Source organism: Actinia tenebrosa, unplaced genomic scaffold (assembly GCF_029948245.1).
Source record: "Actinia tenebrosa isolate PJP-AT-01 unplaced genomic scaffold, QUT_ActTen_1.0 PGA_scaffold9__36_contigs__length_13948895, whole genome shotgun sequence".
NCBI lineage: Eukaryota > Metazoa > Cnidaria > Anthozoa > Actiniaria > Actiniidae > Actinia > Actinia tenebrosa.
The window spans coordinates 11,907,921-11,926,648 of NW_028292586.1; the positions used below are offsets into that span (position 1 = coordinate 11,907,921).

At 35.9% G+C, this 18,728-nt stretch overlaps 2 long non-coding RNA genes across 2 annotated transcripts in view; one reads left to right on the top strand and one right to left on the bottom strand.

The window, feature by feature from the left end:
• The window catches only part of LOC148904855 (uncharacterized), a 210,401-nt gene that overhangs the window by 9,815 nt on the left and 181,858 nt on the right, over positions 1-18,728 (top strand). The gene's annotated exons all lie outside the window — the stretch shown is intronic.
• On the bottom strand, positions 10,993-12,568 carry LOC148904856 (uncharacterized). The gene is made up of 3 exons (XR_016118845.1): positions 12,500-12,568; positions 12,203-12,296; positions 10,993-11,025 (listed from the first exon to the last, which is right to left on the bottom strand). It is a non-coding gene; the product is annotated as an uncharacterized LOC148904856 (long non-coding RNA).

The following is an 18,728-nucleotide window of genomic DNA, read 5'->3' on the forward strand; positions in this document are numbered from 1 at the left end:
GATTTGACGGTAATTTTCCTTGTTGTGTTTTGGACCTTTTTTGTGGATTGGAGTTATATTTGCAATTTTCCAGTCCGATGGAAGTGTACCAGAATAAAACGACTTGTTAAACATCTTGCACAGTGATGTGGATAATTCCTTTGCACATTCTTTCAAGATACGCGGTAGTACTTGATCGGGCCCAGGGGACTTGTGAATGTTCAATTCTTTTAGATAACTTTCCACTTCATTAGCTGAACATTGAACGTTGCGTAACTTTTCAGTAACAACAAAGCCAAATTCTGGAAGGATGCATTGTTCTCGTGTAAATACAGATGAAAAGTATTCATTCATGTGTTGTGCTATGTCTTGATCACTTGTCACTTCTTGACTTCCTTCTTTCAGCAACACTAAGTCGTTGGTACCTTTTCGTTTTGATTTCATGTAGTTCCAGAATGGCTTTGAATTGTTCTCGGATTTTAATTTGTTTGCTAGATCTTTCAGATGGTTCCATTTTGCTGAATTGCATTGCTTTTTCAAAGAGTTGTTTAGATTACGGTACGCAGTCCACTGTTCCTCGTTGTTCGATTTTTTGGCTTTTTTATAGAGGTTTTTCTTTTTCCTGCACAGTTTTATTAGATCTTTGGTAATCCATGGTGCACTAATTTTCCTTTTTTGACGGTATTTTGGTATACTATCGTTGACTGCTGCAAAGTAAAGGTCTTTCCAGGTTTCCCAATTGGTGTTTATATCTTCGTCTTCCAAAATACAATCCCACGGTGTTTTATTAAACAGAGCTCTAAGATGATTCCAATCGGCTTTGCTAAATGCGTAGACTTCTTTTTTTGACACACGGTTTTGATAAGGATGGGTGTCCACTTTGAAAGTTATTGAATTGTGGTCGGAGAAGAGTTCTCCGACTTCGAGGTCTTTAATCAAATCAGCATTTGTAGTTAGTACAAGATCTAAAATATTCTTCTCGCGAGTAGGTTCATCAACTGATTGTTGTAAAAAGTTATCATGAATTATTTCTGAGAGAAGAGTGTGATGTTCAGAGGTTTTTGTAGGTTGGTTGGTAGCCCAGTCAAACTCGCTAAGATTAAAGTCACCAAGTATTAATAAATCCGTAGTTGAAATGTTAGTGAGACAATTCTGAAGGTCTTCTAAAGGTTTGAGATTGCTGTTTGGTGGTCTATAAAACACTCCAATGGTTAACTTCTTGTTGTTGTTCCCGGTAGTTATATCAATAAAGAGTATTTCTGATTGACAATTTAAATCTTCTCTTAAAGAAGTTATAATACAATTTCTCGTGGCAATCAACACTCCTCCGCCATGTCTTCCCGCATTTCCAGGACGGTCTCTTCTATAAACACTATAGTCGTTGCCGAATACTTCGGCGTCCGTTATCGAAGCGTCTAGATGGGTCTCAGTAAGGACTATGATGTCAACTTGGCTTTTGGCTAATTCTAGTTGCAATTTTGCGATTTTGTTTACGATACTCCTGGCATTCGAGTAGAATACTGATAACTTCGAGGTTTGATTTGTCACCTTATTTTTTGTGTCTACATTGTCATTATTGTTTCTGTCGTCGTGGCCAGGGTTAGGATGAATGTCTCCACAAGATAGTATACGAAGCTCCAGTTGAAAACTAGCGTCGTGGTTACTGTAGAACTTAATTCTTTGCTTGTAGAATCGTCTCCGTGGTCGGGCATACCAGAACGCCGAGTTGTTGTTTGAGATTGATACCAAGATGAATTCAACTTGTGCTGGTTTATACTCTTGAAAGTATGGATTCGGTACCAGAATATCATTTTGTCTGAAGACTTGAGTTTCATGTGTTATCTTGCGTTGGCTTTCAGTAAAAAAAGTGAGGATTAACGACCCAATAAGATAAAAACTGCGGAGCCGTTTCAAGTCAGCACGTTTAACCTTCGTCATGCCTGATCTGCTCTGCTCTGTCTTCAGAGTGATAACTTCGTTGTAAACATGTTGTATTCCTAAGGGAATGAACTACAAATAAAATCAAAGGAACTCAAAAAGATGGAAGTTTTTGTGCTTTGAATAATTAATATTAAGGATGGTGGTTACATGTACAGTTCGCGACCCATTTTTATTTGAATGAAACAGTGTCAGTTATTTAGAGTACCCAGGGGGCTATCTAAAAATGTAAAAAATTGGGGGGTCCCCACGCATCCAAGCGATATAATTGTCATTAAAGACCCGATGACGTGAGCGCATTTTGAAGCACTTCAAAAAATCACATATCCCTTGTGTTTGGCTTAAGTAAGTAGTATAGTCCGCAGTGCACGGGCCGGATTTTCGCGGTGGATTTACTAATTTTTGCGGTGGATTCGAGTATATTTGCGGAGGATTTAATTATGTTCTAATAAGTCGCGCATTATGTGTATCATATGCGGTGGATTTAATTATTTGTATTAAATCATTACCATAAAACGACGGGGAGAGTATTGTTAGGCAAGTTTGGACAAGTCTTTTGTTTACCAATCCAATTTATAGAGCGCGGGGATTTTGAATTTTTAACTCCAAAGTTCAACCAACCAAGCAAGCAAGCAAGACCTAAAATTTTACTTTTGAGAAACGCAATGGCTACGTTATTCCAGTTAGGCTCTCGAGGATATCATGCTACCGTCAACGAATTCAAAGAACTGATGGAAATAAGTTTACTTTTGAGAAACGCAATGGCTACATTATTCCAGTTAGGCTCTCGAGGATATCACGCTACCGTCAATGAATTCAAAGGACTAATGAAAATATATGTTGTTTTTTTTTAACAATCTTATGTGTTGAGCAAATTCTTGATAACATCCTTCCATAATTCTCTTAAAAGCAAACACCAAAGTTCAGCAATCAACCAAGCGTAAATCTTACAAACTCTAAAGATATCCCTTATGAAACTCAAGAAATACTTCGAGTATTTGATGACTATTGTATCCAACACAATGCACTTAATGACTCATAAACGATAAACAATAAGACCTACTAAGTTCTTCCTAATTATGCAAAAATCAGCTGAAAAATCATTAGTTCTGTTATCTTGTTCTTTATTATATAAACAGCAATCGTTCTATTTCATACTGGACCATAGTACAATGATTCTAAAATTCCTTTGGCATTCAAGATTATTAATGCTGTCATATCTCTTTTCCTTCAATCATTTTTGTCACGTGATAAATAAGACACGACATCAAATTTTATGAATGCACAAATCCACAGGAAGCCCATATCCGATTTAGTTATTGAAAAACACAGGAAGCCCATGGCCAATTCGTATTTCCACAGGCAGCCTATCCGATTTAGTTATTGAAAACACAGGAAGCCCATGGCCAAGACCATTTGAAATACCAAAATTAATAACTGATTATATAATAATTTTATATTTGCTTATTTTTTCTATGATTGAGAGTCGATGAGAGGTCCATGTAAGATTACCTCCTCTCCTCCTGCTATCAGGCTATCAATAGCTTAGCTATCAGGCTATCAATAGCTTAGCTATCAGGCTATCAATAGCTTAGCTATCAGGCTATCGATAGCCTGGGTATCAATAGCTTAGTTTCTTGGCTATCAATAACTTAGCTATCAGGCTATCAATTTTTAGGTCTTCCTTGCTTGCTTGGTTGGTTGAACTTTGGAGTTAAAAATTCAAAATCCCCGCGCTCTATAAATTGGATTGGTAAACAAAAGACTTGCCCAAACTTGCCTAACAGTACTCTCCCCGTCGTTTTATGGTAATGATTTAATACAAATAATTAAATCCATCGCATATGATACACATAATACGTGACTTATTAGAACATAATTAAATCCTCCTCAAATATACTCGAATCCACCGCAAAAATTAGTAAATCCACCGCGAAAATCCGGCCCGTGCGGTGAGGACTATACTACTTAAATACATCGAAATTTTGCCTAAAATAATCTTAAACATAAATATTTTTCATATTAATAAAAAGATTTGAAGTTGCAAAGATGAAAGTACATTTTTTATCTGTTTTTGGGCAAAAGTAGGTAAAATTTCAATTTTGGACAAAAACACAAAATCAAAAAAAAAAACCACTCAAAACTATTTTTATCTTTGAAATAGCACATTCAAAATTATCTTAAGTGTTTACAAAACATACCAAGAAAATAAAAAACTGGGGTCGCCATACGTTTTTCCAGCGATGGTTACAAATTTACTCCACCCCTCCCCTGAGAGACGTGGTTGAGCATTGCATTATGGGATGGTAAACATGGCGGACTAATGAAAGAACTACTGGATCAAAAATACGGTCACTAATTGTCCTAGAGAATGCAATAAGAAAACCTTGTAGGGATAACTGAGAAGATTTTCATAGAAGAAACTAAGTGGTTTATAGTAGGTGAAATTTCAGTTTAAAACTCCGAATTCGCATTGAATGTAAAACAAACTACCAAGAGTCCAAACTTTTTTTCGTCGATCAATTCATGAAGTTTAAGTGCCTCTTTACATTCACTACACCCACTTTTTAACTGCTCCATCAGGTAATCTAACTCAATAATTCGCTCTCCTTCAATAATATTTTGTGTTCGTTTTCAAGTTTTTCTCTCTTGATCTTTATCGTCTAGTTTTTGTCGCTTCACCGGTACTCTATTTCTGATCTACCATCTGGTTGTCGTTTTCTCCTTTTCACAACTTTGACTTTTATTTTTACAGTACTATTTAACTATCCCATATAGACACACATGAAGAAATTGCTATTTAAAAAAAATGATGACAACAATGATCACGCATTTATTTCGTTTTGTTGTTGTTGATATTTTTGAAAACATTGGAGTTCCTGTGGATTACGTAATGTGCGCAGTAAAAGTGCGCGCTGACAACTGTACCCACCATCCTTAAGAGAGAATTCTTTTAGTATTCAAGCAGTGAGCGCCAAAAACTATTTTCTTGAAGAAAGGCTGTTGTACAAGGCTAAAATCTTGTTATTCAGAAAGTTTAACTGGTTTGGAAGTGGAGATGACCGACGAAAGTGGAATCAAAGTGTTAACCCAAAGCAAAAAATTTATTCGAAAATGAGGTTTAGGCCTTCATTTGCTTATTTCCCATATATTTTCTATAAAAAAGCATGACAAAGCAACATTCTAACACAAATGCAACAAAATATCTTTCACAATTGAAAATACCGCTTCAAACAGGTATTTTATCATATTATATCAGTTTCCAACTGTTTAAAAAAGTGTTAACCCAAGACGAAAATTGGGATCAAAACTCATACGAAAGCTAGTTTTTGGCGATTTTTGCTATTATTGCTCATTATTGAAAACATTTTCCTCTTAATAAAAATGCACTTCAAGAGACGAAGGAAGCACATCAAATGTTGATTATTACCTCCACTTCGGGAGGCTGCTCATTCAGAAAATGTACATTCATTTACTCCCCAAAATAAGCCAAGCTTTTCTACAAATTCCTTTACAAATATTTTTTACCTTGTCTTCAATTCTCAGGGTTTGTAAAGAAAGTATTGTTTAAGGCAACATTCTTGCAGTCTTTGATATTGATCAACAAAGCAGAGAACTGAATATACTGCTAGAGTTTATTCAGAAACGCATGATTTATAGAGTAAGGTTTTACGTACGTTACAGGGTTTTTTTTAGCGGATCTCCCGCTCGGGCCGAAGGCCCGCTCGATCGGAGCACCATAATTAAGGTAATTCCCTTGTTTTGCACTGCGTACGCTCTACTGCGCATAACAAAGAAATTTCCAAGATGGCGGCTTTTCTTGTCGGCAAAGTTTAAAAAGACGTAAAAGGCCGGTTTTGCAGTGATAAAGAAAGAGACAGACGTGAAAATTTGTTGGGAACAAAAATAAATACTGATTTACAGGATACTATAGGTCATAACTCTAATGATACGGTATTTCAAGACACTTTCCAGCTTGACGGTAGACGAGTTGTTGAACTCGGAGTACTCGTGAAAGATCTCGATCGTGGCTGCAAAACTTGTAGTAAACCTCTGAAATTATCCAACTGTATTCATGAAACTGTATCAGGATTAGGTTCATTCTTGTACATAACATGTGAGAATGAAGACTGTGGCGAAATTAACGTTTGCCATAAAAACAAAATCCGTTGATCAGCTGGTTTGATTGATATCAATGTTGCCTGCGCGAGTCAAGAATTCAAAACTTTCTTTTAAAAAACAATAATTTCTTTACAAACCCGGAGAATCGAAAACAAGTTAAAAATACTTGTAAAGGAAATTGTAGAAAAGCTTGGCTTATTTTGGGGAGTAAAGGAATGTACATTTTCTTAATTAACACCCCCCCCCCTCCCAATTGGAGGTAAAAATCAACTCATCGATGTACTGCCTTCGTCTCTTGAAGTGCATTTTTATTGATTTAAGGGAGCATTCAGAAAAACCTGTAGCGGGAGGGGGCGGACTGATGAGAAATTATATTTTGTGAAAAAAATTTGCAGGACCCACCTTCTTCCATTATAAAAGTTTCAGGGACCCCCTTTATTATAGAAAAAAGTTTTTAGACACCCTCCCTGTCCCCCAAACCTGGTACTTTTAGACCTCAAATTCACTCTTCGTCAATTAAATATTTATCATATCATATTATAAAATAACTGTTATGAATCTCGTGTTCTGATTGGTTTGGAGCGCGTGCTTTATGAGAGCACATTGCACGCGCGCGCACTTTCCGTTGCGTCATTCCTATCTCTTATTGTAATTTGTATTTTATAAAAGAAATAAAAAACTTCTCTCGTGTTCTGTCAACCCCGCGTGCTTTATGACAGTACACAGCACGCGCGCGCGTTTTCTATTTCTTCAGTAGAGTGCTTCTCATTTGATTTGAAAACGGTACAGCCCGTAACATAGCTGTTAGTGTGTATATATCTATAGAAAAAATTCAATTGAACACTACTCATGCGAGAAACACCCTAATGAAGGCATTTCTAATTTCTTACTTTACCACAATCAGTTAGCCTGCCTACAGGCTCTACACAATCAGTAGTACAGCCAGTCAGTCTCGAATCTTCTCACAATCCTTCTTCCCGATCTAGTAGCTGTTACACTATCTTCTTCTGTGACTTCATGTGTACATTTAATTGTTTTTTTAAATTTATATCAATCACATGTATCATCATCAATTTCAAATCATTATCTTCTTATGATGGTATAAAAGTGCCGAAGCATAAGATTAAAACTGATTTTGTATTTTTAAAAATTACAAAGAAGAAATAACAAGTGTTATTCATCACTTAAAAATATTCTAGTATCCAAATATCAGAGTTCATAGGTTAAGTTTTCATGATATTGTTGAAGTATAATTGAATATGTTATTCCGTGGCCTGGTTTATATTTTTAATTTCGGGTACCCCCCTTCAGAGCTTTCTTTTTTTCCAGTACCCCCTTTTATATCTTCATTTTTTTGGGGGACTCCCCACTTTCTCGTCAGTACCCCCAACAACTATTTGTGAATGCTCCCTAATTATTCAAAGCACAAAAACTACCGTCTTTTTGAGTTCCTGTGATTTTATTTGTAGTTCATTCCCTTATGATTACAACATGTTTACAACGAAGTTAACACTCTGAAGACATTTAAGTTTCAATCTTTGAATTAATCACTATTCATTTGACCAATTTATTATTTTTTTGAACTACTGAGCTTTTAGTTAACTTCAGTTTATCTATAACCTGTTATTAACCTGTTCTTGGGAAACAGCAAATACTCCAGCCACGTCTGCAAGACTGTTTGTATCCATGTCCACCCGGGCAGGCACCTCTCCAAAACCAAAGATCCCCATCGAGATGTCGTAGCTTTCTATTCTTACGGCAGCGGCATAGAGTGGCCCTGGTCTTGACTGAAATTGAAATAGTATTCCAAATGATCAAGATAATGCATCATTAATGAGGGATGAAAGGGGCGAGGCATTTCGTTTTAAAGAATTACACTCATTTAAGGAGGCTCAGTGGAAAGTGTTTCATGCCTCAAAGCGAGATTAAAAGTACCAAAGCGTTGGCTGGCGTAAGTTATCTTTCAAAACAAACTCCGCTTGTTCCAAACAGAAACAAGCTGGTTAACCGCTGTTTATTTTATGCAATTTTGATTAATACAAACGGCTTTAGTGCAATGATGATTAATATTCAAACTTTCACTCTCGTGAATGAACTTGTTTTGCATAAAATTGCAAAGCAAAGAGAAGTGGAAGAATATGCCTCTCTTAAGTAAGAATAACCTCCGTTTATCTAGAAATTATATTCAGCCTTTTCATCAACTGAGATTTGACTGAGGTGACGCTCAATAACAATAACACGGTAGATTATAAAGCGTAGTGTAGATAGTGTAGCTTTACAACGAAGAGACTCTTCCAAGTAAAAGTTTTGAAATCCGAATAAAGCAAAATATCCTATCAGAGAAGCTCATGAACAATTTTTGTACTCCTTTTGTCATAAGTATTATCGACTGTTTAGGTTTTGCTGTCCTCGGAGTGATTGATTGTTTTAGAAGGGCACATATAAATAGGCGAAGAACGAGTTCAGAATTGAGCCCAGCTCAAACGAAACTTCCAAAAAGAGCGACTTCAGAACTGATTTTAAACTCAACCAATTGCAAAACTTCCAATGTTTCACTTTACATCAATAAAACCGTTTACAATATGACATTTGTTCTAGTAGTGAAGAGGTATTAAAAAGTGAACACATTCCCGCCTCTTGACTTTAGCGCTGTTCATAAACAACACTCGGTAGGCCAGCCAACGCTTTAGCTTTGAATCCCGCGGTTCTAGTACCCATAATGCACCCTATATAGTTATATACTATATACTTCGTTGGATCAGAATTTCGGCATATCGCTTATATGTATAAATATATATACCTAACCAAAAAATGCTGCAACTTTACATACATATATATCTTTTGTTTTTCTATTGTTTCGTCTCTCGAGAACAAAAGACATATATATCTGAAGTTACAGAATTTTTTTGGTTACACTCGATTGCAGAAACGTTGTAGTATACATTTATAGTACAAAATAGTGCTAATTAAACAATAGAAAACAATGCCTTTGCATGGAATTGTGCTATTTAGTATTACTGTACTAAAGTTTCACGGTTAAATTGCTTGCACTCTCTCTCTCTATATATATATATGTGTGTGTGTGTGTGTGTGTGTGTGTGTGTGTGTGTGTGTGTGTGTGTGTGTGTGTGTGTGTGTGTGTGTGTAAGTACAGCCATATGAAGAAATTCTGACCCAACCAAGTATATAGTACTCTTAAACCGAATCAAGAATTGTATTTATTTCTACGAAACAACTGTTATATGACAATTCCATATCGTGTCTTGCAAAATGACAATCATATGAAAAGTTTAAGATCTTAAGCATCGCGAAAAAACGGCTACAATACCTGTGAGTACCTATATATTTTCTGTATTTATTCATAAGCTTGAATTGTATATATATATATGGAAATCATAAAATTGCATATTCTCCATCTATATGCTCCATCTATTAGCAAATTGAATTGATGGTTTTTAGATGTGTTTCACGCTGGATAATGTTGTCAACTTTATATAAACAATAATAGACACCCTGACAGCTGTGATGTCTATAACGTTTCCACTATTTGCTGCCTCGGCGCATTCTATAATCTCTCACTTAAAACAATAGAATTCAAGACGGCCGCCGTATCAGTAAAAGGTCTATTTTACGCTATAGTTTATATGCATGAAATAATAAAAAGCTCGATGCTCGGATTTTATTGTAGAAACACAAGCTGTAATAAGACATGGTACTTTGATAACATTTTTTGCCCGCCTTTTTATAATTGCCTCATGACCAGAAATTCCGGATCACTATGGGAGGAGCTTAATACGTCATCAAGTTACGAACATCAATCACTATATTAAAATCCCTGTATTCTTATTGGCTCAATCACTTTCCTCAATTTGTATTCTAATTGTTCGAAATGGCAAAGGGAAAAATAAGGAAAAAATTATTCTATAGCGTACTGAACAGTTTAATCAGCAGAAAATATATTGCTATTATCGAAGTAAGGACTGAAGGGAAAAGTTTATGAGGCAGAGAGACTGATTGTAAGTTGCCGTGGTGCATATGTAAGACAATAAAATGAGGTATTCCATACCTAATACAATGCTTATATAATTCATATTATTTTTGCAGCTTTAATGAGTTCAGTATTCTTTGTCACTGAGGAAGAATATTTGGTTGAACTGCGAATGATAACCAAGAGCTTCGGGATTTAGAACAATCGGACATTTAGTTTTTGGAAAGTTGCAAATCGTATTTCGAGCGAATTTTGCCTGGAGTTTCTCTTCTTATAGTTACCAGACTGGTATCTGTCATATGCCTAGAACGCCTTGAACAATTGAGTACTGATATCCGAAGACATGACATAAAGCCAAGGAAAGTTTTCGGGTATTCTTTTGCGTTGTCAGAAGGTTGAAGCTGAAAGGTGTTCTACGAAGGATAGCTTAAGTACAGGATCATCAAACCGAAAGAAATTATTTGATTTTTGAATTTATTTTTGGAGAAAATGTGAAAAAGACACGGAACTGTATGATTTTTAAGGTATTTAAGTTCAAAAAATCCAATATATACTCTTAATTGATGGACACAGGTATGTGTGCCAAATTTTGCCAAATGGCGGTCATGTCTTAAGAATGACACTTTAATAGTGCTCTTAAACCGAAACAAGATTTATATTTATTTCTACGAAACAACAGTTATATGACAATTACATATCGTGCAAAATGACAATCATATGAGGAGTTTAAGATCTTGAGCATCGAGAAAAAACTACAAAACTTGTGAGTACCTATATATTTTCTGCATTTATTCATAAGCTTGAATTGTCTTTAAGGTCTAGAGAACCTACTGCGCAGGACCATTCGAAATTTCTGGCCATATGTTTACACTAGTACTGATGTACAAATCCAACCTTACCTTCCACGCCATTCGACAGGAAAACCAAGGCCATGCACAATACCAATATCAACAAAATTGTCTTGGCCATTCTTTAAGCTCCTTTACTGCAAAGTGGTCCTAAAAATTTCAATTATTTTGCAGAACTTAATTAGTAGCGTACTTAATAAAAAATGGTAAACCATCGAGTTGATTTTTCATGGCTTGGCTGACGTCACTTCCGTCCGTCCGACCGTCCGACCGTCCGACCGTCCGACCGTCCGACCGTCCGACCGTCCGACCGTCCGACCGTCCGTCCGTGTTCACATCACCGTAAATAACGTATTTACGAAGAAAATTCCGGATGTGACGCAGGCTAATTTTTACCTTTCTGATTCATTCAAATTGGACTACCTGTGACTTTCGTGTCGAGAGCTCCGCTTTTAGGCAGTGCCTAAATATATATATTAAAACTATCTGTCTCGTACCAATGCCGAATAGGGTTTGGTCTGGGTTCGAACCCCGGCTCAGATTGGATAATGTGTGAGTTGAATTTGTTTGATGTGTTAACTTCACACTTGCCACGAGGGTTGTTCTCCGATTTTCCTTCCACCGTAAAGAATGAACATTTGAGTTTGAGATCAAGAGTTGCATGTTGCAAGTTGCAAGTCAGTATAGAATGTAGTGGTAGTGCGTGTTGAGCGGACCCACGGAAAAGCCCCGTACGTACGGGGTGTGATGCATGGTTGACAAATACGAGTTGTTTTGAATTGTTACGAATGGTTGAATATCAACTAGTTTCTAGTCATTTACTTTATGGTAACTGGAAAAGACCGTTTGAAATCTGAAAAATGTAACTCAGATATCTGCTACACCGAATTGAAATATGGCGACCAATTCGAATAACTTGTTCTGGAATGACTAGTGTGAAAACGCTTTTGTGTAAAGGAAAAAAAGCATGAGTAGTGACTAGCCACTAGAACTACTAGCAGCATAAGCCAGTTCATATACTTTAAGAATAGTTTTCAGTGCGAATGCGATTTTATCCCGAATTTTATCAACTACTTTTGTTTAAACCTTATTTCGTTGTTTATTTAAACAAAAAAGGGTGAGAAATTCTGGTTCATTAATCTATCCTAGAAAATGTTTATTGCAATAAAACGCACGTCCAAAATGTTCATTTGCTCGCTAACAATCCAATAACAATTAGATTCAACGCACAGAGTATTGAAAACAGATGCACTTTTGATAGGTGTTTCTGGACATAAAAGCAAGAGAAGAACGAAGAAAGGTGTTGCAAAAGAAGCTGGAAACATACCTTGTTAGATGAGTTGTGCTTTTGTGCTTCCAGAAGAATTATGGTCTGATGTGAAATTGTATTCGCAATTTATAGAGCCTGTGATTGACACATGCTAATAAAGTAATAATGACAATTATCAAACAGACACAAACGGGGGGCCGCGGGAAAAAAATCCGACAATTTGTTTGCACCCAAAAACGCCGAACAAAAAAGAAATATGATCTTACATCTTACAGTTAATTTTTACATAAAAATATAACAATACGAAAATGGGCATTATATTTAACGTTCTTTACGAAAAATAATTGAAATTACCGTAAAAATTCTAAAAAGCTGCCATTTTAGTTGCCACGAAGTCCCCTTATTTGTCTACGTCCCAAGAGCGTTCTGGTCCATGGAGGGCAAACTGTCATAGAAATAAGAACGATTCTCATTTTACATTTCAAATTCATGTAGGCTTTGTGAGTAAAGTTAAGTTTGCTTGCTTACTTGCTTATATACTGACTACATGAATTGATCCACCCTAGACGTTCGCTTCAAGAATATGACGCAGCTTTTCTTTGTAAATACCCACACAGATCGATCTAATGCTCTTTATTTTGTAATGATGGACCAATAGACACGAATGAAAAACGTTTACACATGCTCTTAAATAGTATGCAGATTATGCAAACTTAGTGTCCATGCTTGAAACTTTTAAGGCTTATTCTTTCATACTGTGCTTGGTGATACAGTATCTTAGTCTGACTAAAGTAAACTTGCGAACTTTTTTGTATACTCGGAGGAAACAAACATTTCATTCTCAATCAAACTCTTCAAAATTGTTAGTAAACGTGCTGAAATGCACGCATTCACAAACGTTCACAAACGCGAAGCGTAGACACATCTAATGACTCTTGTGACCATATGACTCGATTATATCTACTTTAAAAAGTCCAACAATCGTGCTTACGCATGCGTACACTGAACATAGATGAAAGCATGCACAAAAGTTTTATCACACAGGCAACCCGCAACCGAATTTGTTTGTTTACTTATAGAATCTTTGTAATTTGGAAGAATTACGAAATGTCTAGATACATTATTTAGAATAGACAAGCGCTTCTGCTAACGATTAAGATCTATATTTTCGCTTGATCGAATTTTTCTAAGTATTTTCGTTTGATCGCAAATATTCCTAAGTGTTTTCGAATTGACCTTCGTATCTATGCTGAGAAAACAGCAAAGCGAAAATACAGATCTTTTATCGTATCCGAAGTGCTTGACTATTCTAAATAAAGTAAGAATACTTTCAATGGGCAAAGATGTGTTTATTTGACGATTTTTTCCCAAAAATCAAAAACTCCCGGGTATCTAGTATTTTGAAATTAGTTCCCGGGTGCCGGGTGTCTAGACACTTCGGAAGAATTATCTTCACAGTGCCTGAAGTTCGAAGCCTGCTACTTGTTTTTCCTTTTTTCAAAAGTTTCCAAGTTCATCCTGTGAAAATGAGGTCCACTCGTTTGATTTTAAAGTAAACAGAAACGCTTTATGTACAATCGTCAACATATATCGTTCCAATAAATAATCAGTATTTTACAGACTTGAATAAAGACAAATTTAAAAATACCATTTCTAAACGAATTTCTATAAAATATTCGCTTAGTTCACAGCGTAAATAAATAATTTCATAGCGCTTGAAGGTCAAGATAAATAGTAACGGCAGACGGGCAGATTATCTCGTATTTTCAGTTTTGAGCCCGTAGGTCGAATGATTCCAGAAATATAAAAGCACTCAGCCCGACTTTTGAATTGAAAATAGAGAAAGCGTTAGCAAATAAATCTTTAATTCTACTCTATACTTAACTCAGTTGACTCCATAGAAATCGAAAACGTCTTTTCATCAGAGAATTTCTTTCCAAACTCAAGAAAATATCAAAGAACTAAACAAAATAGGCTTTAAAAGGATAATAAAAGGACGTTTACTCATCTTACCAGCTAAGTTGAGTATTTAAAATGTGAAATCGAGCGAAATACTGGAATCCGTCAACAAGAAAAAGAAGGACACAGGAAGCCCAATCTCTGAAAAACGCAAACTAGTATCCACGAGTTCGTCACACGGTGGTTTGATTTTCTAGTGTCGGCCCAATATTCATGTTGCCTTGTCGTAACCAAGGAAAAATGAAAAGGGTGTGATTGACTTTAATTAATAATTGAAAAATATAATTAGTTATTATACAATAAATCAATAGTAAATATACAATCAAGTTTACAATCAAGTGCTTTCTTCGATGAAACATAAGTATCCATGAGTTCGTCACACGGTGGTTTGATTTTCTAGTGTCGGCCCAATATTCATGTTGCCTTGTCGTAACCAAGGAAAAATGAAAAGGGTGTGATTGACTTTAATTAATAATTGAAAAATATAATTAGTTATTATACAATAAATCAATAGTAAATATACAATCAAGTTTACAATCAAGTGCTTTCTTCGATGAAACATAAGTATCCATGAGTTCGTCACACGGTGGTTTGATTTTCTAGTGTCGGCCCAATATTCATGTTGCCTTGTCGTAACCAAGGAAAAATGAAAAGGGTGTGATTGACTTTAATTAATAATTGAAAAATATAATTAGTTATTATACAATAAATCAATAGTAAATATACAATCAAGTTTACAATCAAGTGCTTTCATCGATGAAACATAAGAAATAATATATATATGATTTATATCTTATTCAACTGAGTTCTTCTTGAAATAAATATAAGAAATAATTACATTCAAGAAGCAATCTGAATGATATCTTATTCATCTGAGTTCTTCTTGAAGCTGCTGTGCCTATATTTCTGCTAAAATTAGTTTGCACCTCAAGATTGATTGTTATCTATTTGATTAGTTGGTTGATATACAATTAAAACTCAGACACGTACGAATAAAAACAAGCATGTTTTGATATGTTTCTTATTTTTGTTTTACTCTTGTTAGTTTTGGAAAATGTATAAAATAAGAGTAGAATTGCCACAATCTACCACTGATTCATTTCATAGGTTTTGCATGCATTCCAAATATTAGTGGTCTTCTTCATAGAGTGTGAGATGATGCAATTCTTTAATTAGTTTCTAGAAGAAAGGGTGGAAGGGCGTTCTGATCCTTGGCGCCATGGCTGGGATAGTAAAAGATAAACCTCATTTTGCATTTCAAATTCAATATGGACTTGATGAATCCAGCTTACGAATAAAAATAAACATGTTTTGTCATGTTTCTTGTCTATTCTTTACTCTTGTTAGTTTTGGAAAATGCAAGCACAGTCCAATAGATGTTTGAATTGTTATATAGCTACGAAATTTTCCGATATAATGAACACTCTCTTTTGTTGAAAGATGACCACGTGACACTAGTTACATCTAAATGTATCCCGACTGGGAAATAAGTTACTTATTTCCCGGTCGGGAAATACCTTGCATGTGACAGTAATCGTGAAAATAAACAAGTGCACGTGATCAGAACTTGAAAATCGCTCTGATGGCGTGATATTTTGCACCAATCACAAACAACAGAGCGGGAGCAGACATTTTGCTCAAATTTTCAGTACAAATGGAGGTCGAAGCGAAACAATAGAGATTTTCCAGTGTTTATACAGAGAAATTACAGATTTTATTGAGAAAAAGGATTTGCAAAATACGAAAAAAGCGACTAAAAAGACTGCTGCTACTCTCCTCGGTTTTTGGTATGGGAGTTGTATTTGTAAAATCATGGTCAGTTTTCATGCAATTAGCTTGCTAAATAAAGTTCTTATTTCGTAAACTGACTTCTCAATATTTCTCAATTATTGCTATATAACAAACACTTAATGTCTGGTCCCTCGGGAATTAGTTAGTTTTGTTTTCCCTCGAGAGATTGGGCTTCCTGTGTCCTTCTTTTTCTTGTTGACGGATTCCAGTATTTCGCTCGATTTCTCATTTTAAATACTCAACTTCCTAGTAGTAGATAGCTTGAGAACACTAAAAACCATTCATTTTCCCAGAACGGTCTCTTAATCTACTACCAACTTTTTCCGATTGAAATTAATACCGCGAGCACTTGCTTTGTGTTGCGAAGGAGCTTCTTTCTTACATACCACATTATGACGTATCGATCGTACACTGAATACTTCTTGTAAGAAATACAATACGATGATTTATGATTTATATAGCGCCCTTTAATTTCTATGTGGATATAATCAAAGGCGCTTTACAATGAGTTGTGAATGACAGATCGCTCCTAAGCAATTTACAAGCATGAGAGATGGTTAGTATGAAGTGTAGGCACTGAGGGTGGTCACTGCCAGAATTTCTTTACGTCCACAGCGTTCTTTTACGTCCCTCCGGTATTGGTTAGTAATGATGAAGTGTGGAAAGACGGGACGCCATTTAAAGGTCATCCAAGCCACATGAAAGTCTAACCATTTGCAGATATAATTACAAAGGCAGCACTTTCTCCTAAGTTATTTTAAGACCCTGATTGTTGGTCCGGCCAGGATTCGAACCACGACCTCCCGCACGAAAATCCGATAATCTTGAGCGAGCCGATTACAGATTAAATGTACAAATGCTGTTCTTAGTCAAAAACTACATTGAATGCATCGTAGTTCTAAAGGTATAAAGTTCTGAATGTGGAAACTGCTATTGCCACATTCAGGCTTCAGCATTTGTTACGATACGTGTCTGAATTAAAACACAGACAAGTACGAATAAAAATAAACAAGTTTTGTCATGTTTCTTATTTTTTCTTTTCTCTTGGTCAAAAATAAACCAAAAAAATAGAAAATAAATCTCATTTTGCATTTCAAATTCAATATGGACTCAGTTGTGAATCCAGCTTACCAGGAGTACTATCAAAAATATGGAGTAATTTCATATTTATATCGATAATATTCTACAAATTCTGGGAAGAATTCTACAAGAATTTTATGTTTGTATAAGGGGAAAGGTGACCAAAAAAGATGTTGTTTTAAAATCCAGAATGCTCAAAAGTCCCCCTCCCCACTGCCCCACGCTACCCCAGCCAAACATTATGAACGCTTTACTAGACACTACCATCACAGTGGCGGATCCAGGATTTTTCAAAGGGGGGTTCCGTTTCTTAAACTGTGTATAATTCTCTTTTGTTTAGTCGATGTTTGACAAAACAAATTGGTTCTAATCACCTAATTTACTATCTAGTAACGGAACTTAAAGGTAAATTAAACATTATAACAGAAAATATTTATCATTCGTGTTCAACATTATCCTTGTGGATACTTTTAAGCAAAATTTATATAAGACATATTTCTACTACTAAAAGATCAAACCTTCAAGGGGGGTTCCGTGGAACCCTTCGAACCCCCCCCCCTGGATCCGCCACTGCATCAACGGCTTCATAGATGCTAGCTAGTATAAGACTGGATTGAAAAGGTAAATCAGATTTGTTTTTGCTGTTCGATCTTGGAATTAGCTATTCTATACTAATATCTTCTTCTGAACAACTACCCAATTTAACCCTCTAAGCATGGAGGCTTGGATAGTTTCTTGAAATATTACAGGAAGTGGAAGGAGGCTATAAATTTTGCCGCCATTTTGAATTACTTATTACAATTAAAATGATTATATAGATACCAAGTTTATTGGCTCTTCACGGTTAATTAATCGTAATATAACGGCGGCCACCCGGCTAGCTCAGTTGGTACTGAAGAGCGTCGGTCTGTTGTGCGGAAGGTCATGATTCAAACCTCGGCCGGACCAGCACTCAGGGTCTTAAAATAACTAAGAAGAAGGTGCTGCCTTTGTAATTAAATCTGCAAATGGTTAGACCTTCAAGTCTTCTCGGACAAGGCCTTAAAACGTAGGCCCTGTCTCCCAACCCTTCCTAACCTACAGTAAAAATGGGGGACATTAAAGAACCTGCTGAATTGTTCGCTCGTAAGAATAGGGGATTGTTTCCCGGTTCAACAGCCTATCCCAATCTGGAGGCATTAATACTAACTTACTAACAAATTACTCATGATTGTAAGCTGCACGGCTGCTACTAGCGCCTAAAATACGAGTGAGCACGTAAAGTCCTCCACTGGTCATGATTGTGAAGCGCATTGAGACCATGTAAAAATGCGCTATATAAGAACCCTTTATTATTTATTATTTTATTTTTATTATTATTATTATTATTATTATTATTATTATTATTATTATTATTATTATTATTATATTATTATTATATATACTGAAAAAGGCAGCAGTGTTTCAATCAACGATAAAACAACGAACCCAGCAGTCCATTAAACCTCTCGGACGGCTACGAGACCACGAAACATCAATGGCAGATAAATTATAGATGCTCTCCTAACATATCACTATTTTTATAGCAATTTATTGTCCCTTAAAGTGTATCGCTATTTCCCGAATGTCCCTATTATCACTGATCTAACTTTCGGACTTTACTTCCACCTCCTTCCCCGAGGGGTACTCTTGCCGTTTAGGGTAGGGATGTGTCGCGAGCTCTCTGAACCCTGACCCTATTCCATACTAAAATTGCTGAACCATACCCTGTGTC